The sequence below is a fragment of the Mastomys coucha genome, unplaced genomic scaffold, assembly GCF_008632895.1.
Source record: "Mastomys coucha isolate ucsf_1 unplaced genomic scaffold, UCSF_Mcou_1 pScaffold1, whole genome shotgun sequence".
NCBI classification, from domain to species: Eukaryota; Metazoa; Chordata; class Mammalia; order Rodentia; family Muridae; genus Mastomys; species Mastomys coucha.
The window spans coordinates 26,397,858-26,424,076 of record NW_022196891.1 but is presented as its reverse complement, the minus strand read 5'-3'; the positions used below and the strand labels follow the sequence as shown (position 1 = coordinate 26,424,076).

The 26,219-nt window shown below is 39.4% G+C and overlaps 1 protein-coding gene across 2 annotated transcripts in view; it reads right to left on the bottom strand.

Annotated features, from left to right (window-relative positions):
* Thsd7b (thrombospondin type 1 domain containing 7B) overlaps window positions 1-26,219 on the bottom strand; it is an 895,860-nt gene that overhangs the window by 237,224 nt on the left and 632,417 nt on the right. The gene's annotated exons all lie outside the window — the stretch shown is intronic.

The following is a 26,219-nucleotide window of genomic DNA, read 5'->3' as shown; positions in this document are numbered from 1 at the left end:
TTACATCTACCAAGAGGTCATTTACATGAGAACCATTTTCTTTAATTAAAAATATAAATCAATTCATGAGTGTATTTTACTTTGGGGGCAGAGAAATTACTCGCAGATAGTTAGACCTAGAACTTTTGTGTAAAGGCTTAAAGACTCATCTGAAGTAGAAAAGAATCAGGACCCAGACTTGACTAAAACTGCCAACTAACCATCGGGCAGAGCAAGAGGAAGTGGACAGCTGCACACTCGGACTATCTAAACATGACTGTGGTACATGTGTGCTCAGAGCAGCTGTGGTTGCCCGTGTAAGACCTGTACAAGATCAAGCCAGTCAGCATTGTAACATAGATGCGGGAGCAGCACGTGAGACCCTTCTCTTAGTTCAGTTGCTATTGGATAGCTGCTAAGGGAGTGAGCATCATTCTTCAGAGTTCCATATGGCTTGTAGTAGGTTGGCCGTGTTCCAGTGAATGAGCCTATACTCATATATGTACTGGAGACACCAATTAGACTCTGGAGGTTAAAAACAGGAGGATATGGAGTAAAGAGGAAAAATTAAGTGGTGAGGTTCTGGAAAGAGGGGAGGAAGTGGATTTGAAACAACAAACTTGTGTATGAGGTTCACAGACAATAAAACAAAAAGTAAACGGATTTTAAAAGTTAATAATAAATACATAAGGATCCTACAGTCCCAAAATGCTCCCTTTACTGCTAGAGTTTAAGGCATGACATTAGGCTGCTAGTGAGGTTAATTACTCTCAGAAGCAATCACTCTTATAAGTGAAAACCATTAGATTACATGGCATAAATTCAGTGTTGATTTGAGGAGACGTGAAGGGATACCGGCTTTAATTTTTTACTTTTCATGTGAAAAATATTTCATATGGCAGATCCAGGGTTTTGACTTAATTGCTGGGTCTGGTTAGTGTGCTATGACCAAGTGTCTTGGGTGTCAATTTAATGTAACACCATAAGGAACTGATCTTTTAAATTGAATCATCCAGGCAATTTAATCAAGATGAGATCACCAGTTGTTCATATATACAGAGTTCCAACTCACTGTGCCAATTTCCTCCAGGCAGAGAAAAGCGACATTTTTTTTTTCTTAGAAGATATTGAGGATATTAGGGAGAAAATAGAACACTAGACACGGAATAATCAGAATGGTTAGGACTGTACATACACCCACAGTTTCTCTCATTACTGCAAATAAGGGCTGTTAAAATTAAAGTGACTGAATGGCTCACCAGATAATAAACTTGGCCTCAGCAGCACGGAATGGCGCATGGTTTGTCGACAAGGCAATATTACCGAGTAATTCCTGCAACTGTGGCTGCCACCCATGTGAGGTCCTCTCACCACATCTCGCTGCATTGAGACAGCTGCGTGGTGAACTAATCTGTGCTCTCCATTTTACGTTTCCTTTGCATCTTCTAAAAGCTGACCTCTGAGCATATCTGGTTATTCATCAAATTTTTCCTCAAATATCTCAGGTTCTAATACTGGACACGTGCCAAGATTCTACTTTCGCTTTAAGCTAGGTCGACCTTATTATTATCTGCTTCAACCAATTAAAACCCAGCAGAAGTGAAAGCAAGCCTCAGAGCTTCAGCACAACTGATCATCATTTTCCCTTTATTACGGGGGCCGGCAGCGCACCAGACAGTGCGCCATCCATAGGGCCAGGAGCAAAGGTGATGGGAGCGGAGACCCCACCCAGCCCAGTCAGATAGACAAGGACAGGAAGTGACCTCTGCCTTTGGCCACTGGCCACTGAGACTAGGAATTTGTTTCATTTGTTCTTCTAATGTATCTTATTCTGACCTGATGGACCTGCCCTGGCACCAAATGGTGTGCCTTCGGTGGGTAAGAGTGCATGGAATAAACGCCTGGAGTATTTTGGGAATTGAGGTAACAGTCTCAGAAAATAAGACTATGCTGCTTCAGCAGTTAGCACAGGCTGAGCAGCAGTACCAGCAACAGAGAAAGTGACTTTGCAGAAGTTGAATCTCTATATATGTTTCAGGAGCATTCATAATTTATTATTTTAAAAAAAGACTAGCAATATGGATAATAAATCAGGCCTAACCTTATGTGATCTGAGATAAAATATTAAACCTCAATATTTGAGCTCCCGTGTGTTAAGGTAAAAATGCAGCAATACTTCCCCTTTGTAACTCCCTATAATACTGTAAGGTCAAAAATATAATAAGTAGAACATTGTGGAAAAAGATTAGCCTACACTATAAATGACATAGTAATATTTTACCACTACATAAATCTATATGGTAAAGTAAAAATATTCTTTTCTTATCATGTTTTTGGTAGTAATGACTGATAGAGAATATAATTCTGCAAAGATATTTTAGTGCAGAGATTATAGGATAATAATTTTCAAATTTGGATGCCATTTCTCATTGCAGATCATTTCCATGCAAATTAAATCTGGAATAACATTGACACATGAGGGATGCTGCCTTGGGTCAGTAAATCAGTTGTAGTTTTGATCCTATCTCTCTCTTCCAGATCTGCTAGCAGCCAAGGCTAAGCATTTATTATATCCCAGTTGGTCTGCTATAACATTCTGTTTACTGGACTCCAGGTCTCAAAACTTCTTTCCTTTAATCCAGTTGATATCTGCTCAGCTTCCATATTAATAGCCATAAAGCAAAACTCTAAATATACCATAGTTTCCCTTAAAATAAATAACCTTTACAGCATGGCAGAATTTTGATGAATAGAAGGCATGGGAGAAAACACACATTAAATAAGGAGATGAAAACCAGTCATGCATGCCCACTAGGCAACAGAAGTCTTTATAAGAAGAATTTCAGTTTGACTACAAGCATAAATTTGGCTAGATCATTCAGAGGCCACTCTGGGAAGTCATGGTACAGGGCTTAGAAAGATGATTAAAATGCTCACAATAGTTTGGATATGTGTACACATATACACACATTTACATGTATACACATACAAATGCCAACACACATATTCATACACACGTAAGTGTATACATACAACTTATACATGCACACATACACCTACATATCATGTACACACATACACATGCGTGTGTGCATATATAATTTGTATATATATGTATATACAAATTAGGTGCCAGTTTGTTATAATGAAGGGTATGTACAATGATAAAATATTGCTCATAATATTCCTTACCTATCTGTGACATGAACACCTGGCTCATGTCAATACTCATTATATTAGAAACAGGGCTTCACAATGACCAGTGATTATGGTCTTATGGAACAACTGACTCCCTTTTCCAAGGCATCTGTGATATAACCACAGCTGGCCTATAAATAGGTGTCATTCTCCTCATTTCTGGGACTCAGACATACCTGAGCACAGAAAGGAACATCTTCATTTTTGTCTTTATTTCCTTGGCCTCTGATGCACTGTGACTTGAGTATAGTTGCTATATTTGGCCAGCACCATGAACTTACATATTGGTTCCTGTTTAGTTAGTTGTTTGCCTCTTGACATACTCATGTATTTATTTTGAGTTCATGAATTTAAAACTCAATGATTCCACATGGAAATAAAGATTTCTGACTTCTCTTAAAATTATCGGTAACTGGGATCCCAAGGACGTTTCATCCAGTGTCACCAAGATCAGCCAGAGCTTAAGAGGAGGACTTGTGCAAATGGAAGTTGCCTTCACCATGTTCTGGACTCTCTAATCTAATGACTTTTTCTCCAAATAAAACAAGTCAAAAACTTAATTATTATCCACATAAAAAAATCAGATAAAAGTGAGGTGGGCAAAGTGCAAGACACAGACCCCCTAGTCCAGTTGATGACTCTAAGTCACACAGAGAAACTCATGAAGAGGCCAGCTGCGCACCCATCCAGTCTGATGTCTCTAAGGGGCAATGCCTTGTTGCTGGAACTAAGTATATAGTTTGTGAGGATAGCTTAATAGGGTCTTTGATTTTTTATTTTTGTTTTCATTTGTTTTGTTTTGTTTGTTTTTCAGCAACGTGATGTCGCAAACCTCTAATTGCAGCTACTCAGGAGGCTGAGGCAGGAGGATTGTGAGTTCATGGGCTGCCTAGGCTACAGAGTGATTTTTAAGACCAGCCTGAGGATCAGAATAAGACAACTAACGTGGTGTCTTAAACACAGAACTGGACAAGAGAACATTAGAAAATAAATTTGTCTGATAATTATTTGCTAGAGGATACCAAACGCAAGATTCTAAATTTTAATTGACATATGCTGCTTCGTGTCCTGCACACTAAATGGAATATTAGTATCAGATGGTATTCTTAGAGGAAGCAACAAGGAGTGTCCCAGATCCCAAGGACAACATGGGTGTATAGAACACACTCATCCAAAACCAAAGCCCAGAAGTTTTCAACCTGGAAAAGTATCAGGTATGTGGGAAATAGATATCCAAGATGAAATTTCTTTCTAAAAGTTTTTTGATGTTGTTTTGTTTTGCACCACTGGGTTATCCTGACAAAAAATTTGCATTCATGAACAATGAGAGAAGGTATCATGAATTCTGAATTGTGAATTACATGTTGAAGAAAACTCACCTCCAAAAACTTGCTTTTGCTGAGGAATTGTATCTTTCACTGAGCTAATGCAGAAATCAATGTACTGGAATGAATTCACAGTACATTAACTCCTTGCAAGTTACTGTAAAAACCTTTGAACTCTTGCCAAGGTGGACAATTAAGTATGACTTCTGTTCTTGATTTACAATCCTTGGTAATGGTGAATTTGTTTCACTTACCAATAAATTTGTTTCCTAATGGATTATGTACTATCTACAGATTTACATTTAGGCTTCCCTTGTCTTGGCAGATATCCTATGCTTTTACTCAAAGGTATTTAATGATGCATCTCTTACAGGAATAAAAAAAAAGGCTCAGATGATTAAATTTATTTACCTAAAATTTATTTAACTTATTCTCCAAGAAAATTTAAATAGCTATCAATCCACTGGTCACACTAGTACTTGTGCCAGGGGATGATGAAGAATTCCGACTCACACACTGAGAGGGTGTTTTAAACTCAGAGATGAATTAAGAGCAGACAGCAACAATTTTTCTGAAGAAATGAAGTAAAAAATCAGTAGCAAATGGGAGTTTGTTAGTTTTCTGGGACTTTCAAATTAGTTTCAACTCAATTTAGTCACGCAAAAGAAGCAAAATCTATTGCCATCTAGTCCTGCCACAACAGCTTGTAGTTTTATCCTCCTGTATCCCAGAAGCTTCCAGTCAGGGTGTGCGTTTGCAGCCCTGTGCTCCCAGTGAAGTATGAAAGAGAGGGCCCTGCCTTATCTCTGCAGGCTTTCTACGGCTCCTGCTGGTTCTCCACTGTGTGCTTGAGACCTCTAAGGCCAGCTGTGCTTACCCTCATGTTTGCCATCCATGTCTTAACATCTCAAATCCCTTTCCCTTCTGCTATAAAGACAGCCGTCAACCTAACCTAGAAAGGCTTACGTTTCTTAACCAGGTACATTTGTGAGGGCTGATGCCATGAATAACATCGTGTGCACATATACTGAAACATATAGAACTCAAGCCTGTCTTCTGAGTTATGAATTCGGGAGGGTGAGTGAAGACTATGCTAAGGAACACACACCTGGGAGCCCAGACCTTAGCCTCTATTTGACGTAGGACACGTAATTTTACATGATCTGTCTTCACTTCCTAAGCTTTGATTTTGTGTCCTGTAGGTCGAATCTGGCCTCCGTGTTTGAAGGTACAGTTTGTTTTGTTTTGTTGTGTGTTTTGTTATATTAGATAGTGCCACCAGCATTCACCTAAACACTCCCTCTGTTAGTGTCCACACTCTAGCAGCTGAACTGACGGTGGTCACAGACATGGTATTCCTTACAAGGCTGTACACTTTCCCTGCCTTGACCCTTATGAACACTTGCAGCTTCTCATTATGAAGTGGGGACAACAGTAAGTGCAGCCTGTGATGAAGGGCGAATGTCAAGCACAGTGAGATGGCAATAAGGATGCTTGGCTGTGTCTAACAGAGGTGCAGTGCCATGGTGAATAATGAACGGCTGAAAAACTACAAAGACCTAAACCCAAGTGCACCCTGAACTCTAGGTGCTAATGACATCACATTATGCTTATCATTTGATCCCTCCATGTTTTAATTTTCTCATCCAGAAATTGGAGACAATTATTCCAGTTACTTAAGGGAGCCTGGACCAAGAGACTAAACATAGTTGCTATTATTAACTTTTTAGGCAAAGAGATATAATAGCATCTTCAGTGTATGAGATGGAAGAGAGAGAAAAGGGAAATTCATCCAGGAAATCCCATCTGTTAAAGGTCCAACAGCTTCGTGAGGTCAAAACTTCAAAGACAGGTAGGCTACCACTGTGAATTCATAATTATTTGTTGGTCAATAAAAATCTGATAATTGAGATTTAGAGCAATGTATACTCCGTGCTGATCAAAGCAACAGTAAAATGTGACCAGATTCTGAAGATTGCTGTGGGTTAGGGGATGTTCACAAGGTCGTCAGGAAAAACCCATTCTAAACTCATAATTATCTCCCATCCTGACCAATCTTGTTCCTTACCTCATGTCCACTACTATTAAAAAGTCCATTGCCTTTGAAATGCCTCAAAGGGATATCCACAACCTCTTTCTTCTCTAGCTCCCCATTGCTTTGAGGGTCCATTTCTTTGAGTATACATTAAATTACATAACTCTTCTCTGATCTACATGTGGCAATAACTTCACTGAGTAGAGATAGAATCCAAAACTTCAAGAGGTAGTGTGCTGTTTTGAATACAATTGAATGCTTGGTCCATAGGGATTGGCACTATTAAGAGATGTGGCCTTCTTGGAGGAAATGTATCATTGTAGAGATAGGTTTTGAGGTATCAAATATTCGAGCTATACCCAGTTTGGCATACAGTCTCCCTCTGTTGTCTGCTGATCAAAATGTAGAACTCTTACCTCCTTCAGCAGCATACCTCCCTATACCCTGCCATGTTCTCACCATGATGATAATGGACTAAACCTCTGAACTATAAGCCAGCCCCAATTAAGAGTTACCTTGGGTTTAGCAGAATATATTGGTGTCTAGCCCAAATGTTTCCAGAGAAGCTTCACCCAGCAACTGATGGAAACAGATGAAAACACCCACAGGTAAACTTTAGGCTGAGCTTGAGAAATCCTGCCAAAGAGGGGGAAGAAGGATTGTAGAAGCCAAGAGAGGGTCAAGGACAACATAAGAAAACAAACAGAATCAACCAACCCATGTCCGTAGGGGCTCAGAGAAATTAAACTACCAACCAGGGAGCCTGGATGAGATTGACTTAGACCATCGGTATGTATGTTATAATTGTGCAGTTTGGTCTTCACGTGGGACTCCTAACAGTGAGAGTATGGGCTGCCTCTGACTCTTTTGTCTGTCTTTGGGATGCTTTTTTCTTACTGGATCGCCTCATCTAGTCTTAATAGGAGAGGAGGTGCAACTTAATAGGCCTTGGCTAATTGATGTCCATGAAAGGCCTGCCCTCTTTTGAAGAGAAAGAGAATAACTGATGTGTGTGGAGAGGTAGGGGTTGGAAGAATAAAGGAGCAGGTAGGGACTGGGAGGAGAGAAGCAAGAAGAAGTTGATTGGTTGGGAGGTAAAACAAACAAACAAACAAATAAATTGTTGCTCTCGTCATGGTGTCCCTTCATAGCAATGAAACTCAAACTAAGACAGATGGGACTGCTTTATTTGCTTTCAATTCCTTGTATGAACCTGAACTGTACAGGGATTTCAGTCCTCACTACTTTAGAGATGAGCACAGAGCCATGGATATAGGCAGAACACTTTCTTGGGCTGGCTTTCTATGTAGACCATACCTGCCATGAGTTCAGGCAGGGTCATATCACTAGTAAAGATTTTTCAACCTATAAACTCCTTTTTTTATTTAAATCAAGTTAATGCAGAGGCTGTCCCTACAGCTGTGTACATTGAGGTGCAGCTCTGACCCAAGAGGTTCTGAATTATTTCTATCTGAAATTAAAATGGACTTCACACTTATCATTTCATTGTCCGCAATAATGATTATTCCCAAAGAAATAAGTTGTATTGTTTAGTAAACTTTAAGATTTTATGAACCTTAACATTTTAGGGTATCAGTTTTTATTTTGCAGATGTTGAAATGATCCAATGAAACTAACTTGTTTCTCAGTATATATAGTATGTTTATGAATGTCCCCTGGGAATCCTTTGTAGAAGGCTCGGCCCCAGCCTGTAATGACATAGATGGGCAATTGACACAGAATTGCTGTGGACTTTGTCAGTTCATTATAGAATTAATAAATTCCAAACTGATTGGGTTACTAAGAGGTAGGCTCCATATAGAGAAAGCCAGAGGTACAGCATCTACCTCTGATGGGTATATCTTGCTGCTTCCCACTTTCCCTCTGTTTTCTAGTTACCATGAGTTGAAAAGGTTTCCTTCACCACCCGGACCTTTCTCCGGCAGTCAGCCTCCACACTAACCCTCAGTGGAATGGAAAAGTCACTGTGGACTGAAGCCTTTAAAACCATCAACTGAGATAAAAACTGTGTGATTTTAGTTATATCAGGCATTCTGTCACAATGACGGAAAATGACTAACACTGGTGTAAATATAGGCTTTAGAGGTAAATTTTCAGCTCTGGCTTTCACTTCATCCATAATCATCAACTCTGTGGGCTTCTCTCACAGACCTAAGTGCGTGATGTGGAAGAGGAAAGGAAGGAGAGCAAAGCAGCGGCAGAAGAAAATGTTTCCACCGTCCCAAGGCTACCAATTGTTTCCATTTGGTTATACTTCTATCTTTGTAATTGTGTTGTTTTTGTGCTTCCTTATGAGTTACAGTCATAATTTTACCTGATACCTTATGAACACATTGTACTACAAAAGATGGTTATGGGAGCATTCATTGCAATCCCAAATGAGTGACTGTAGGCGTAATGTTTGTGTGAGTTACATAAAGGTTATCCTTGTGTTATTCAAATGCTGATTTCTCTGCCCTCATATCTTGCTTCAATCTGGACATGGCATTGTAATGCTTATGTCTAGAATCTCCTGCCTCAAGTTTGTGTGAGCAATTCTTACCATTTATTCTCTGCCTTGTTAATATATGCGGATCACAAAATGGCTGTGCAGAAGAGAGAACAGGGTGAAGCTTCCTCCAGGGGGAGGAGAGAAAGAGGGAGGGAGATTCAGATCAGCTCCTAAGAAAGGGTCTGAGAAGGCACCATGAGAAAAAAAACATCTGAAGCAGAGAGATTGAACAATATTAAACTGCAAAGATCATGGGATATGGCTGGGATGTAGTCACATTAGCATGGAGGGTTAATATAAATCAATAACTGCTCAGATATTGAGGTGAAGCTTGAAATACATCTTGCTTTCTCTGTGTAGTTGTGGGTAACTAGCAAAGGTAGAGAAATATAGATGTTGGACTAATTCACTGTTAACACTTATATTAAAAGAATTAATTTTACAAGTGTCCAAGATCAACAGAAGCCTGAAAAAGGAATGTACAGCATTGAGTATGTTAAGATGATAAATAGTATAGTTAGTTCAAAAGGAGAAATGAGTCGATCTACAATCCCCCCTGCAGAGACAGCACAAATGATAAAATAATCATATTCTCTATAACCAAACACTGTGAGCAAACAGGCTTTAGGGTTAATCTTGTTCCAGGTGCTCATCTGTTCTGTTCCTTGACTTTCTAATATGAACCAAGAGAATGACAACAATGCCTCTCTAGTACTGCTTACACCAGAACAACTTGGATAATAAAGAGAGCAGTAAGAGAATGGTAGAATATTTTAAACACTAAATTAAGGTTAGCTATCACAATGAGAAATAGAGTTGAGACTGGGAAACAAACCTGTAGGTACCAAGTTCTCTATTTTCATTGTTGTGATAAAACTAACCAATAGCAACTTGGTGGTAGATATTTGGTTTACATTTCTAGGTCACAGCCCATTACTGAGGAAATTCGGGGCAGAAACCATGCAGGAACATTACTTATTGGCATTCTAATTCATTCAGCTAAGTTTTTAACACAGCTCAGTTCCATATGCTTAGGAATGATGCCAGTCACTGTGAGCTAGACTTTCTCCCATCAATCGAGATAATCTCTCACAGACATGGCCATGAGCCAATCTGATATGAGCAGTTCCTCAGTGAGGCTACTTCTTCTCAGATGACTCTAAGCTGTGTCAAATTGACAATACAAACTAATCAGCACAATCCTCCTCACAACTTGATGCACTGGGTAGGAGAGGGGACAGGGAGGGAAAAGGGGAACATGATCAGGTATTATGGGCAGAGGAAGAACAGGACTGAAGCTCTGAGGGACAGCAGAAAGAATGGAAAAAGGGAACCTTGGGAGGTAGGAGGTGGGAGGACTCTCTACAATGTACTAGAGACCTGTGAGGTGAGGGATGCTCAGGACTCAAAAGGAAGGATCTTAGATGAAATGCCCAACAGTTGGGAGAGGGAACTTGTAGAGTCCTCCTCCAGTAGAAAGACAGAGCATCAAGTGGAAGGATGGAGTTGCCATCCCACAGTCAGAACCATGGATCCAGAATTGTTCCTGTCTAAAAAGAACCACAGGCAAAAACAGAGAAGAGAATGAGGGAAAGGAGGGGCAGTGACTGGCCCAACTTTGGATCCATGCCAAGGGAAGAGTCCAAGGCCTGACACTATTACTGATGCTATGGTGTGCTTACAGGCAGGAGCCTACCATGGCTGTCCTCTGAGAGGCCCTACAGTTGAGACAAATACAGATACTTTAATGCAACCAATAGCCTAAAGTTGGGGACCCTTATGGTTGAACTAAGGAATGGCTAGAAGAAGCTGAGGAGGAGGATGATCCCATAGGATGACCAGCAGTCTCAACTAACCTGGACCTTCAAGTTCCCTCAGACACTGGACCACCAAACAGGCAGCGTACAAGGCCCTTGATGCATTTGCAGCAGAGGACTACCTGGTATGGCCTCACTGTGAGAAGATGCACCTAACCTTTGAGAGACTTGAGGCCCAGGTAGTGTGGGGAAGTCTGGTGGGGTTGGGGGTAGAGATATCCTCTTGGAGATGGGGGTGGGAAGGAAGAATGGGATGAGGAACTGTAGGAGGGCAGACCAGTAGGGGATAATGACTGGACTATAAAAAAGATTAAAGGTAATTAAAATTATTATTAAGCCATAATGATTTCTTTCTTCATTCCTGATGTGTCATGTTATTATCATAATATAAAACATGCTCCAACTCTTTAAAGTCTTACCATTAAAAAAATTCCTATACTTTATCAGTTCAGTATTTCTTTAAAAGCTCAAAATCTCTCAACTGTGAGCTCCTATAAATTAAAATCAAGTTACATACTTTCCAGAAAGGGAGGACTAGAGCAGCCAAACCAAACCAAGCAAATTAGCAACAACAACAAGAAGTCCAAACCCACACTTTAGCAAAGCCAAAGTCCAACAGTGTGGCTCAGCATCTGACAGCTTGGACTCACTCATCATCTTTTGGGCTCCAAAGGGTTTGGGCGTCCCTACGTCTCAAGCTCTTCCATCCGCAGTACCCTCAGCAGCCAACAGTCTTGGTACCTCCATTATCCTGGGCTCTCCACTGCAACCTGTCGATCTCTCTCTGGAGATTGATGGAGCCATATGACTGCCAGGCCTCAGCCATTCTACATGACCTCCTCAATCTTGCATCGGTCATTCCTTCAAAAAACAGCACTAGATAGGTGTTTCTTAAACTTTACCAGGTTTATCTACTAGCTTGAAAACAACACAGCATCGAATCCTTACATACAGCAATGCTTCCCGTGAGGTGTCACCACAATGATGCAGATCTCATGTTACCCACAGTTGACTTTTTATTCCCAGTGGGGCAGAACTTCAGATTTTTAATCTAAAGCATCACAAAAAGGCCCTGGTAGTCTTTGTGTCCCTTCTAAGCTTCAAAATCCAGGTCTTCATTGTTTGCACTTCACTCAACATTCTTTTCTCCCGAAGCCTCTTTTTAACTTTTTAGCACTCAATGTCTATTAATCTCAAATTTTCAAAATTCCCCACAGCCTTCCAACAAAGTAGTCTAAAGGCATAAAAAGTCACATGGTCGGGTCCATCACAGCAACCCCAGAATGTGCAAGCAAGCCCAGCAAAGACTGTTTTGCATGACATAGGAAGTGATCTCTTTGGTTACAGCACACACTGCTCTACTGCCTGCCTTATAGCACTGTAATCTAAAGAGAACTATGGACCTGCACCATAGCCACTCTCCTGGAATGCTATATAACTCAGCCTGGGTTTCAAACCGTTTAGATGATTTATCCAGAAAAGTTGAGCTTCCCTAGGGGATGATGCTATATAGGAGTTTCAAGCAAAAACCTCCCATAGTGTCAGACTCTGGCATAATCCATGACCATAAGCGAAAAGGGTATTTGAATGAGAAGGATGGCATGAACATGAGGCTTTTTGGTATATTCAGATAAATTCATCAAATTTCTAATTTCATAGGTTTATTCAAGTTGTAGAGTAGAAACAAGATAGTAAAGAAATGGATCTCACAAAAGTTCCCCTGGTCCTCTTATAAACAAATATGAGATACTGGATATAATTGTGTAGTTTCCCGGCCATGTTGATTAATGGATCGGTGCTTTCCTGGGGGACGTTTTCTGTACCTGAATGCTGATAGTAAATACTAGGTCCCATTGTTCAACATTTTGATTAACAACTTGGATATAGACACAGATGGCATGCTTATCAAATTCTGGAATGATGTAAAGCCCAGAGTTATAGCTAATATGTTGGATGTCAGAGCCAAAGATTTAGAGCTCTTAACAAGCAGGAATAATGAAGTACAAAGAACACTCTGAGAAGGAATGAAGGTAAAAGCAGTTTTGCATAAAAACATATGCAAAAGCAGTACTGTCTAAGTTCAAAGAAAACAGAGAAATAAGGTAAAACATTAAATACATTTCATTCCCATTTAGTTATGTTTTCTTGACTGTCTAGCAGAGAAGTGCCCCATGCCTACTGGCATACCTACCTGCCTTCATTTTTTTATTCCACATACCCATCAATGTTTGAACTATCCCCAATTTTTATCCTCCATAAAACCATGGCTCTTTTCTCATAGCAGTTTAAGAATATTCTTGATTTGTATCTTCTTAATATCTCTCAATTAAGTAGAGCTCAGGGATTACATTATTATTATATTTTTATTCTAACACTATGTATCAAACACATAGCATAGTTCTTAGCACATAGGCATCCAATGAATATTTCCTACATCAAATATAAAATGAGCAAAGAATTCAAGAGGAACCATGGACAAAGGGAGAAAGATACACAGAGATAAGATCTAACATAAAACACAGATTGCTGAAATCACATTTAAATCTCTGTGTGAAACTGAGAGAGAGAAACTTCCTTAAGAAATTGACTTCTTTTAGTGTTCAAACGAACAGAAAGGGGTCACCTTGCAAGAAGTATCCAAATGCAGTAGAAAAACACATGCAAAGGAGCTGATTTCAAAGAAGGGGCATACGATGCGTGGGGACAGCGGGAGAATGGTTGGAACATACGGTCCAGGGAATGTGTGCTGGAAATGACACTGGGACACAATGTTCCCTTTACCATCTTTAAGCGACTACTGCCGACTTGGAACACGTTGAGACAAAGCCAAGCACAGTAACGAAAGGGGGCTTGCCTGGCACATGAATAAAATTTGAAGATTTAGACTGAAAATGAGACAAAGACAAGGGTAAGGGGCATCATGCATCATTTCAAGTTTCTGGAAAGCTTTTAGACAGATCATGTTTTAGATTTTTTCTTTAATTTAATAAAAATAAATTCGGACGATAAAATGAATGGACTAATGGAGCTCTGCTCAAACTTAACAGATAAGGTTCTTTTACTTGTCTGTTTGCTTTGTACTTGTTTCATTTTCTGGCTTCAAAGGTGCTCAGACGGGTATGGGACTAACAGCGCCTTTGCCTTGAGCAAGCTGAAGCAGGCTCCTCTATCAGCCCTGCAGGACTAGATCATGGCTGTTCTACTATGCCTTTTTCCAGGTCATTTCCTTCATATGGCCTATCATGTTAACTATACGGTTACTCTATATCCCAAATCCACAAATGCATTTCTTTCTTTCAATCAATCAAGTCGTTTTATTTGTTTGCATTTGCATACCTGGCATTTGTGTGCATTTACATACCTAGCATTTCTTCTGTTCTCTATTCCCATCATCCAAAACAGAGTTTCCCATCATTCAGTTATAAACTAAATTTCTGTTTTCAATATTATTCCTGACTCTACCCTATTTCTGCACCTCTAAACAAAGTCACCATTGAAACCATCTCACATTGACATTTGTCATGGGGACGTTGCTTTATGTCTCCCATTTCCCCTAGTTTCTCTACCCTCAATTATAGTCTTGTCAAATCCAACTTTAACCCCAAGAAACACAGAATGCCATCATAGCCCTGGGGATGGTGTGCACTGGGAACCATCCAAAGTAGCTATATCCTGCCTACTGGGCATAGGAAGGAGCACTGGGGAGATAAGGTATGTGACAAAAAGGCCTCATGCTTCCCACCCCAGCAGGTTACCCTGTTTGCCCGGCAGACCTTGAGCAGCATAACCCTGGAGAAGTGTTTCCAGATTAACCCCACTGAGAATTACTGATCTAGTGCTGATTCCCAGGGGTATTTCACAGTGGACATATACCATCAAAAAATTAAAAATTTGTGTGTCTTTCATTTTTTTAATTTATGCTCTGTGATCATAAGCAGAACATGCATAATTTTCTCTCAATACATAAAGTAATTATATATCAAATAATACGTATCATATAATGGTACAGTGCAAGTATAAACTATATATTTTTATATATGTTATATATAATATAATATATGTTAATTATATAATATAAAAGATATATAATGATTTTGTTTAACAGTGGAGACCTGTTAACTTGTCTCTTATAAAAGAAGTTCAAATATTACTCAACAATGCCTTCCTGAAACAATAAAACCCCTTTATAATATAAATGCCTGAACAGAAAAACTCAAGCCTAGTTGCCAAGTAGCCTTCTTTATTTAATCTAGTCACCAGCACCAAGAGTATTGTCCAACCATAAACCTCCTTTTCTCCTTTAAGTCTCAAATTAAACACCCTCTCTGCTGAGATGCTATTTCAAAGCTCAAAACAATCCCAGCAGTCATTTGTCTTTTCACGTCATGGCATTCATAGCTTTGTAATTTATTCCACATCTCACTGATAAGTGCTGTTTATCTTATTACGAGAGAGTCTACAATATAAGCCTTATATGAGCCCAGTTCCAAGGATTTTTATCTGAGTATGCATGTGTGTGTTTACTTTTTGGCTTGTGTTTTTAGTGTCAAAATTATCACCAAGACCCATGTGGTGATTATGATCTATTTTATGGTTTTGAATTTTATGGTTGGGTGACTATATACTTGAGTTTATTTCAAGCATAGTGTAAGGGAGAGATCCAGTTGCGTTTTGTGTGCACGTGAATACATGTTTACCAACATCCTTTATTGAAGAGAATATCCTTTATACTGTGTGTGTTCATAGCACCTCTGACAGCTATTTTTGAATGTAACTTGGTTACCTCTGGGATTGACCAAAACTCAAGCATCTGGATACACTTGTCAGGATTACTTAGTTAAATTACTTGATGTGGGAAGACCAATTTTAGTCTGAATCTTCAGAAAGGGAGGGTCTACCTTTAATTTGAGCCATATCTTCTGCTGGTAACCTATATAAAGGAAATAGAAGAAGGAATCTGGCTCTCTCTTTGCCTGCTTGCTCTCACTTTCACTGGGAAGTCCACTCCTTCACTGACATTAGAGCCTACTTGAGATTCTGGTGGATACTGAAGTAGAGCTGAGGCATCATCCTGCGGACTGAATGACTACTGGATTCTTGGACCTTCCACTAGCAGACAGTCATTGCTGCAATAGCCAGACCACCTCCGCCCCTGTAAACTCTCCCCTTCTTTATCTCCCCCTCCTCTCTATAATAAACATTTATTCTGTAAGTTCTGTTCCCCTATAAAACCTGGATGAATACAGCATACTTGTGTGAGATCCATAGTTGTGTGTGTTTGGGGCTTATTTCTGGGCTGTCTTCTGGTTTATGCATCTGCTTTTATGCTGGTACCATACTATCTGAATCAACTGAATTTCATAGTACTATCTGAAAACAGGAAGTGATGGTTTCATTTCTCTTCTTCTTGTTCATTGTACTTGAACTTTTCAAGGTCATTTTCAGTTCCATATACTTATCAAGGTTTCTTCTATGAAAAATGCTACTGGATTTGTGACAGTAACTGCATTAAATCAGAATGTTTCTTAGGCTAAAATGAATGTTTTGATTATAATAACTCGCTTGATCCAGAAATACAGGCTATCCTTCCATTCACTGTAGTCCTAGATCTCTCATTAAGGTCTTTTAGGTCTTAGTGAAGTCATCTTTATTTCCTTGTTTCAATTTATTTCCATTTTATTCTTTTGGAAATTCCTATAAATAGGTTCATTTTTTTAAGTTTTGAGAGTATAATATATTTACAACATTTCTCCCTTGCCTTTACTCATCTCACCCCATACACCCTTCTCCACTTTTCCTTCTAATATATGACTTCTTTTTGCAGTTATGACATGTATATATGTATATGCAATATATATTATAATTATAATACAATATATTTCTAGATATAACCCTGTCATTTTGTATACTGTTATTTGTATGTACATCTTCAGGGTTGATCATTTGGTACTGAACAATCAATTGGTATGCTCTTCCCTATGTAAGTCCCCCTCTCCAGCTCTCAGCCTTACTCAGTTGCCTGTAGTTCATCATATAGAGTTGAGGTCTCATTGATTGCTCCCCATCCAGTAAGGCACATCTATTGGTGCCATCCTTGCTTAGCTCACATTTGAGGAGTCATAATTGACTTTATGGCTGTAGCTTCTTTGTAAAAGACACAAATCTCACAGCACACTCCTTGATCATCTTTCTCTTACAATTATTCTGCTCCCTCTTCCATAATGTTCCCCTGAGCCTTTGGTAAAGGAGTATTTTGTAGATATGTCCATGAGAACTTGGCTGCACAACTCTGCATTTTGATTGGTTGTGGTTTTCTTCAGTGGTCTCTATCTGTTGTAAAGAGAAGTTTCCTGATGATGGGTGAAGACTGCCTTTATCTGTGAGTGTAAGACAAGTGTTTATAGGTTGACATTAGGAATTATGTTGGTTAAGTAAATTAGTGGTTATAGGGTCTCCTCCAACCAACAGGACTTCACAAGGTATAGTTTCTTTCTTGTTGAGATTGCCGTAAGTCAAATTAAAAAGCTTTCCAGTTACTCCCAAGGTATACATGTCCCTACTGCACTCTTAAGATTTTTTTTCCTATGTTGGTCATTGATATTGTTCTTAGATATCATAACTTGTTAGGACTGATTTGATTCCATTCTTTGGAAGCTTACATGGTCCTCCTGGTATCAGGAAACCTAGTTCTGATGGAAAGCCCACTTGGATCAGTTCCACATTAGAAAAGACAGAGCTCTGTTTCTGAATGATATGGTGTCTTTAGTGACAGGGACTTGCCTTCCACTGAGGGATAACCAGAGCTGCATGTTTTGAGATTCTCTTGGGCAACACTGGTCAACAACTCAGAAGAGGGCTTCCATGTCTGGTGTTAAAGGCTTTTATTAGGTGGTCTTTGGCTCTTTGTAGAAGCACCATCAGACCACAGGACGAAGATCATTGAGATTACATAGGTATATGTATGCACTGAATTGCGGGTATCATACTTTTTATTTTTAGGTCAAAAAGAGTTAGTAACATGATTCCTTGTGGCTTTTTCAGGCATCTGTATTTTACCCACCTGCCTCATTCTTCTGTATTTGTCTCCCTCCCCTTTTCCTATGGAAGCCTCGTTTTGTAAGTTCTCCTGCCCTTAACTTGTATCCTGCTATTATTCTTTACTCTCTTCCCATCTATTTCTGTATTTACATTCCCCCACTTCCCTGATAAACCCCTTTCCCACTTCCTTGATCTGATCAATTGTATCTTGCTATTCCATTTTATTAATGTCTTTATTAGATAGTTAGTTTCATTGTAGAGACATATAGCTCAATTATGTAGCCTGCAAATTAAACAATTCATGTATTAGTTCTATAAGATTTTTGTTGGACTCTTCTTTACATTTTCTGGATAATTGAGTCAATTTTATTACCCCTTCTTTAGTTATTTAGTCATCTTTAATTTCATTTTCCTCCCTAACTGTCCTAATAATACCTAACAGGAGAAGGTAACCTTGCCTAATTCCCCAAATTGGACAAAATACTTAGACTTTTCACCATTGAGTTCAGTGCTAGCTACAGGCTTACAACCTAGGGCTTGCTGCACTCATCTCTGTGGAATTTTTATCACACAAGATGCTCAAGGTTTTCTTTTTCTTTTTTTCTTACTTTTTTTTTTATTAGATATTTTCTTTATTTACATTTCAAATGTACTCCCCTTTCCTGGATTCCCCTCCAAAGAATCCCATATGCCCTCCTCCTTCCCCTGTTCACCAACCCACCCACTCCTGGTTCCTGGCCCTGGCATTCCCCTACACTGGGGCATAGAGCCTTCACAGGACCGAGAGCCTCTCCTCCCATTGATGACTGACTAGGCCATCTTCTGCTACATATGCAGCTGGAGCCATGAGTCCTATCATGTGTACTAATTGATTGGGAGCTCTGGGGATACTGGGTAGTTCACATTGTTGTTCCCCCTTAGGATTGTAAACCACTTCAGCTCCTTGGGTTCTTTCTCTATCTGCTTCATTGGGGAGCCTGTGCTCAGTTCAATGGATGGCTGTGAGCATTCACTTCTGTATTTGTCTGGCACTGACAGAGCCTCTCAGGAGACAGCTATATCAGGCTCCTGTCAGCAAGCCCTTGTTGGCATCCAAAATAGTGGGCTCAGTGTTTGTATATGGGATGGATCCCCAGGTGGGGCAGTCTCTGGATTGTCATTCCTTTAGTCTCTGCTCCACACTTTGTCTCTGCAACTCCTTCCATGGATATTTTGTTCGCTCTTCTAAGAAGGATTGAAGTATCAACACTTTGGTCTTCCTTCTTCTTGAGTTTCATGTGGTTTGTGGATTGTATCTTGTGTATTCCAAGCTTCTGGGATAATATCTACTTATCAGTGAGTGCATACCATGTGTGTTCTTTTGTGATTGGGTTACCTCATTCATGATGATATCCTCCAGATCCATCTACTTGCCTAAGAATTTCACATAAAACCAGATACACTGAAACTAATAGGAAAGAAAGTGGGGAAGAGCCTCGAGAATATGGGCACAGGGGAAATTTTCCTGAAAAGAACACTAGTAGCTTATACTCCAAGATTAAAAATTTACAAATGGGACTTCATAAGATTGCAAAGCTTCTTCTGTAAGGCAAAGGACACTGTCAATAGGACAAAAATGGCAACCAATAGATTGGGAAAAGATCTATACCAACCCTGCATCCAATAGAGGGCTAATATCCAATATATACAAAGAATTCAAGAAGTTAGATACCAGAGTGTTGGCTCCCTACCCCCCCCCCATGGTTCGCCATTGAAAGAGGAGTCATGCCTACCTGCCTAAGAACTTGCTGACTTGCGAACACACCTGCCTGCCTGAGAACTTTGAGTTTCCAGAGACCTTGGCATCTCATGTTTGCTACCGTGTTTATGTTATGCCTATGTCTTGTACCTAGAGATTTCAGTTTCACTTCTTAGCTGTACCTATAAATGTTCAAAATATTCTCAAGCAAATAGATGCCTTGATAAAGCTACTTGGCATCCATTTTCTTTGTCCCTCGACTCCTCTTATATTCCAGGTCTATTTCAAACCTCCGCCTGAAAGAGAACCCAGACCCATGGAGCTGTGGGCCGGCTCCACTCACCAGAGAACCAAATAACCCTATTAAAAATGGGGTACAGAGCTAAACAAAGAATTTTCAACTGAGGAATACCGAATGGCTGAGAAGCACCTAAAGAAATGTCCAACATCATTAGTCATCAGAGAAATACAAATCAAAACAATTCTGAGATTCTACCTCACACCAGTCAGAATGGCTAAGATCAAAAATTCAGGTGACAGCAGATGCTGGCGAGGTTATGGAGAAAGAGGAACACTCCTTCCTTGCTGGTGGGATTGCAAGCTGGTACAACCACTCTGGAAATCAGTTTGGCATTTCCTCAGGAAACTAGACATATACTACCTGAGGACTAAGCAATACCACTCCTGGGCATATACCCAGAAGATGCTTCAACATGTAATGAGGACACATGCTCCACTATGTTCATAAGTAGCCTTATTTATAATAGCCAGAAGCTAGAAAGAAGACAGATGTCCATCAACAGAGGAATGGATACATAAAACATGGTATATTTACACAATGGAGTACTACTCAGCTATTAAAAACAATGAATTGATACTCAAGGTTTTCAAGAATTTTTTTTTTTTACTTTTACTGAGATATCATTATGCTGTATGTCTTTGATCCTTTAATGTGGCCTATCACATTTACATGTCAAGTCATTTTGTATTTCATGCTGTAAGCACTACACATATTCAGTGTATGACATATTCAGTCATCCAACTGAATTTATTTGCTATTATCATGTTGAAGACTGTTGAATTTACATTCTATGGGGATCTAGAATAATACATATACACATGTAATATATATTATATCTTATATATCATATATCATATATCACACATTACACATCACACATCACATATCACATATCATATATGTGGAATAATACATGCAAACACATACATATATATATATGATATGTACCACATATATGTATATATATGCATGTATATATAAATGTAATATTTTCATAGAATCATTTCAAATATCAAGAAAATGTTGGTTTCATGCATTCTTAATAGTACCTGTTAATAACACAAAGCATTTTCTTTTGGTAAAATAAACTTTTCATTTTCTTTTTTAAGTAATATTTTTGGTGTGACATTCAAGAAAATGCTTCCTGGCATCAATCTAGAAGATAGTGTCATGATATTTTCTCATAGTTCTAAAGTTTTGGCCATTTAGCCCCAGATCCACTTTGTACTGGGTTTTGCTTTGGGGTGAGGATGGGTTCAAGCTTGATCCATTTGTATGTCCACTTTTTCCAGCTTTACTCTTGGAACAAAGCATTCCTTTCTCATTGAATTGCCCTGGACCCCTTGCTGAACATCAGTTGCTTATGAATACAAGCATTTGCCTTATTCCCAGCCCTGTTTCATCCTTATATGCTCCCCTGATGAGAGGACCCCTGGCCTTAACAACTGTATCTTTGTGAGATATTTTGAAATCAGGAACCATGCTCTTTTCTTTCAAGTCTGTCCAGATATCCTTGGTTTAGTGCACTCCCATAGTGTTTTATGATCATATTTGAATTTATTCAAAATACCAAGCCAAGCTTTTGGTTGGGATTACACTGAATCTGTAGGTCAACCCCAAGAAACCCTTGAATTTTAGCCATTTTAAGATTTCTCTTTCACTACCACGTTGTTTTCCCATTTATTTGGGTACCTGATTTCTGTCAACAGTATTTTGTTGCATTCAGAATGCATACTCTGAATTTCTTTTGTTAAAATTTTTTTTTAAGTACATTGAATCTTCTGATGCTATTATTAATAAAATAATTTTCTTAGTTACTATATCTTATTATTCCTTGTTAATCTATAAAATTTCAGCTGATTTCTGAAATATGGTATTGTACCCTGCAAACTTACTGGATTCATTTACTAGCTGTAAAGAGTTGGGGAAAACAGGGTTCTTTGAGGGCTTGCTATTTGCTGGTGCATACTATTTGCAAAAGCAATACTTTTGCATCTTCTGTTGAAATCTTGACACTTTAAAACATTCTTTCATTTATTTTACAGTTTGCCACATTGCCTGGGATCAACTCTCCAGGCAGTGCCTAATACAACTTAATAGTACACATTTTGGCTGGTCACCACTCCATTATATTATATTACATTATAGTATAGTATAGTATAGTATAGTATAGTATAGTATAGTATAGTATAGTATAGAATAGTATGTGTGTTTGGGGGGCAAGAAATATGTGATGTAGTAGTACACATAGACATAAATATGTAGATGCATGTGCCTTTATAGAAGTCTCTCTCTTCTTGCCCTGGGAAAAAGTCTCTTACTGAACCTGAATCTTGCTGATTTGGCTGGTCAGAGCATTCTATGAATTTACTTGTCTCCATTCTCCCAAATGCTGAGGTTATTAGGCACAGGCAGCAATGTTCTATGTTTTCCTTTATGTGGGTGCTAGATACTGAGGATTCCAACTAGGTCCTCAGGTTTGCAAAGCAAGCGTTCGTACCCACAGAACAATCTCCCCAGCCCCTAATTTATTTTTAAAGCATGACAGATAATGAGTTACTTTGCATCTCTTCGTAGGATGTCTATTTTGTTTGCCCTGAAGGAAACCAAGAAACCCTATTGGTTGATTAATTGAAAACCACTTGTTTCCAAGTTATTTATCTTCTCACATGGCATAAACATACACCTTTCCCTTACAATTTGACCCAAGGAAGTGACAGATGGAATTAGTTTGGAATTCTCCCCTGAGAAGTATCAAAACAAGTACTCTTTTCTCCAGTAAGGGCCCTGGGAATGCCTTCTGCATTCACTACACGTTAGGAGGCTTAAGGGGCTTAGGAGGCTAGGGCACATGTCAGAAGGGTGAAGTCCTTGCAAGAAGCTACTAAAAGGATAGTGTATGGAGATGAGAGAGAAGCTGACGTGGTGATGGAGACTTATAAGGAAAGACTATCTGCAGCCAGGACCAGCCTCTGAGAGGGCATGAGAATGGCAACCAGTATTAGCACTGGGCAGGGCTGAACCTTGGGTATATCTTTGAAGTTCATATTATCCCATGGTGAGCTGAGGATTCTAGACCAAGGTTTTGGTATCTACCCTACAGGGTTTGGCTCTTGCTTTGATATACTACTTCTTTTTTTTTTTCTTTCCCTCTTTATGATAGGAAAATATATTGTGTCTACTTTTGTACTCTGTATGAAATATGTATTTCCATTTTGATTTTTTAGGGCTCACAACTAAGAATTTACCAATAGTCCCTGAAGAAATATTGTCTCTGGAACTTTTTGTGCAGTTGCTGGAAGTGTTAGGACTGCAAAGGCTCTTGGAGAAGGACTGAGGATATAGTTTGTATGATGAGAACAACCTGAGTTTGAGGGTACTTGGAGGGCTAGTTTTGACTGCCAATTTGACTGAGTTAATAAACCCCAAGGTGTACGCCCATAGAAATGATTCCATAAGGACTGCTTATGAAGAAAATTGACCTTGAATGTGTATTCTGCCACTGCCTAGGCTGAGATCCTGGATGGAATGAACAGGTAGGAAGGAGAAATCCAGCTGAGAACTGGCATGCCCTTAAAAGGTGTGAAGGCAGACTCACATTCCTGCTACCACATCCATGAGCATCTCCCACCACCATGCCTCACTGCTATGAAGAGCAGTACCCTCAAGCCAAGTGCCAAAATAAACTCTTCCTCTGCTAAACTGCTTTAACCATATCCACGTATCTTATAACAGTGCCAAGAAACCCCGAGTCATTAGTACAGGGTTGAAATGATACAGTGAGAATATAAAATGTTCTGCATGAAGGTGCATGTATAAAGGGTGTGGTCTCCAGTAGGAGCTGTTATACAGAAGTGATTGGATCACAAGGGCACCAGCTCCCTTGGTAGGTTAATCGGCTGGTGATGTCTTATTAGGGTTAGGACTTGGAGAAAGGGTGCTTGGGCAGTGCCTTTGAAAGCTGTAGCCTTCCCTTATCTCCTTTCTCTGCTTCCTGGAAACTGTGACACGAGTCGTTTTCCTCTACCACATCCTAGAGTTATATCACTTCCTTGCCACAGCAATGGGGATGGCTGATCATGCACTGAAGCTCATGGTCTATGAGCTTCCCAGTTTTGAAGTTGCTTTCTCAGGTATCTTGCCACCATGATGGAAGAGCTAACATAACATTGGAAGACCACTGTGTTTGTGGGTGGAGACACACACACCCTTTCAGCTCACTCTGCGGTCTGTACTTTAAAAGCAGTCCTTTGTATAACTATTACCATCATCCCTCACTATGCCTTTCCTTGACTGGCAGACATAGATTAGAGGGATGTCCATTTCTCCAAACTGTGGCTACAAGCAGTCTTTTTGTTGTTGTTGTTGTTGTTTTTTGTTTTGTTTTGTTTTGTTTGTTTTGTTTTGTTTTGTTTATTCTGAGACAGGGTTTCTCTGTGTAGCCCTGGCTGTCCTGGAACTCACTCTGTAGACCAGTCTGGCCTCGAACTCAGAAATCCGCCTGTCTCTGCCTCCCAAGTGCTAGGATTAAAGGCATATGCCACCACTGCCTCTTTTACAGCATGATTTGCATCCATTATCCTCTCCTTCCCCAGTTTACTGCTGCAGTTGAATGAGGTCCATGCTCCTGGGTTGATTTCATGAGACTCCCCTGAGGGCAGCCTCACTTTACATAACTCCTCTCTCCCCTTGCATTCAAATTCCTTTTTGCACTTTTATTTTCCAGAACATGTTTCCTCTGTGAGATCTCGGAGAGACGGTCCTGTTAGGTACTGTCTACTCTCTCTGGCCTTCTTGCCTTTCTCATCCCAGATTGATGCTACACCAGTGGGGACTTCCCTAAAGTCTAACCAAGTACTCTCTAGTTAGAATCCTCAGAGCTAGTCAGAAATTAAACTCCCTTTGAGCATCTTTAAATGTCAATCTCTTACTTTAAAAGTTTCTCCTGGGTTCCTATATAACCTCACACTAGCAAACACAAATTGTAGAATAAGCTTAGGCCAAAATCTCTCATGTCCAAGCAGAGTTCAGCCTAGTTAGCATTTGGAAGGGGGAAGAGGAGATATATAGCAAAAATGCAATATATATACTTATATAGACTAAATATATAAAACCATGACACATGTGAAAGCTAAATGGCACCAACTTTGACTTCTTTAGAAGTGTCCATTTGGGGTGCTTAATATTTCTAATAGTCAGATCATTCCATACAGTTCTGCAGACTAGTCAAGGAGCCAAGTGGTGGTAATGTTGGCACTAGTTCAAAGGATCACTGATCCTTGGGTTGATTCTAAGCAATGGTGTGGGTGTGTCTTGTCTAAAGACGACCTAGCACACTGTGTATAGAAGAATTGTCTTTCGCCTTATTCTTTTATTAGAAAGAATTTAATTTGTCATTTCTAGTGTTTATGAAAAAAGCTTCCTAGACACATGACATCAATGGGTAAGACTAAAATTGATCCGTCTACTTACATAATTACCCAAGCATAAATTTCTTTTTAATTCCTCAGCTGAATTCATACCTTGTTTGATCTTGTAAATAAAAGGTAACATAAGAAGAAAACTAAGGATAGCATAAAACTAAAAAAAAAAAAACAAAAGAGCATTGACTCCATCCTGACCAACAACTGCAGGAACTTCACAGCTCCTGCACTGTGGCTGAATTTAGTCTTCCATTCAGTCCTAGCTCAGAATCTTTTTTTTTTAAATATTTATTTATTTATTATATGTAAGTACACTGTAGCTGTCTGTAGACATACCAGACGAGGGCATCAGATCTCATTATGGGTGGTTGTGAGCCACCATGTGGTTGCTGGAATTTGAACTCATGACCTTTCGAAGAGCAGTCGGTGCTCTTCCCTGCTGAGCCATCTCACCAGCCCCTAGCTCAGAATCTTAAGGCTCAAAATTCAATCTTCTCTCCAAATAATATCTAACAAAACTCACCCAGAAGACCCCAATGATTTCTATCTTTTATTCACTTGTATGCATTTATATTCACACTGAAAATATTGAAAGTCAATTTTTCCCATTGATATTTTATCAGCTACCTCACACAAAACTCAGGAAGTGATTTCCCCCTTATGGATATGGTAAAAGCACTAATTTTACAAACTCCATAAAATCTGCATTCATTTCTTTCAGGCTTGAGGTTCCTCAGTGAAGAGGAACAACTGTTATGACTAACAGGAAGCAGGTGACCAATAAGCCAAGGTCAACCAAGGAAGGACTTGGTAGGGGGAAGAGTCACACATCTGCAGTTGGTATAGTCAGATA